Source organism: Arachis duranensis, chromosome 3 (assembly GCF_000817695.3).
Source record: "Arachis duranensis cultivar V14167 chromosome 3, aradu.V14167.gnm2.J7QH, whole genome shotgun sequence".
In the NCBI taxonomy this organism is placed as follows: Eukaryota; Viridiplantae; Streptophyta; class Magnoliopsida; order Fabales; family Fabaceae; genus Arachis; species Arachis duranensis.
Window position 1 is genome coordinate 91,940,046 of NC_029774.3, and position 1,252 is coordinate 91,941,297.

Here is a 1,252-nt window from a genome sequence, read left to right on the forward strand (position 1 = left end):
TCTTCCCTTTTCCTTTTCTAGAGGATTCTCCGGCCTTAGGTGCCATTGATGGTAATGGAAAAACAAAAAAGCTTATGCTTTTACCACACCAAACTTAAAATATTGCTCGTCCTCAAGCAAGAGTAGAAGAAGAAAAAGAAGAAGAAGAAGAAAATATTGAGGAGAAGGTGGAGTGTGGGTTTCGGCCAAGGTATAGAAGAGGGGGTTGTGTTGTGTGAAAAGGAAGTGTTTGGGTTTATATAGGAAAATGGGAGAGGGTAGGTTCGGCCATTTAGGGTGGGTTTGGGTGGGAAAGTGTTTTTGAATTTTGAAGGTAGGAGGGGTTTTTGGGGAAGAGTGGATGGATGTGAGTGGTGAAGGGGGTAATTGGGAAGAGAGATTGAAGTTGATGGGAAGTGTGACATGGGGAAGAGTGAAATAGGATTAGGAGGTAAGGTGGGAATATGTTAGGTGGGGATCCTGTGGGGTCCACAGATCTTGAGGTGATCCTGTGGGGTCCACAGATCCTGAGATGATCATGTGGGGTCCACAGATCCTGAGGTGTCAAAGAATTACATCCCTGCACCAAATAGGCATGTAAAATGCCTTTGCACACCATTCTGGCGTTTAAACGCCGAGGTGATGCACGTTCTGGGCGTTCAACGCCCATGTAAAGCATGTTCTGGGCGTTCAACGCCCATATGTAGCATGTTTCTGGCGTTGAACGCCAGTTTCATGCTTGTTACTGGCGTTCAGCGCCAGCTTTCCTCAAGGCACATTCCTGGCATTCAAACGCCAGAATATTGCTTGTTTCTGGCGTTCAGCACCAGATTCATGCTCTATTCTGGCGTTGAACGCCAGCCAGATGCTCCTTACTGGCGTTGAACGCCAGTCTGCCTTTCCTCCAGGGTGTGATTTTTTTCTTCTGCTGTTTTTGATTCTGTTTTTAATTTTTATGATTTTTTTCGTGACTCCTCATGATCATGTACCTAATAAAACACAAAATAACAATAAAATAAAATAAAATAAAAATTAGATAAATAAAATTGGGTTGCCTCCCAACAAGCGCTTCTTTAATGTCAATAGCTTGACATTGTTCTCTCATGGAGCCACAAAGGTGATCAGGTCAATGTTGTATAGTCCCAACACCAAACTTAGAGTTTGGATATGGGGTCTTAACACCAAACTTAGTAGTTGGTTGTGGCCTCCCAACACCAAACTTAGAGTTTGACTGTGGGGGCTCTTCTTGACTCTGAACTGAGAGAAGCTCTTC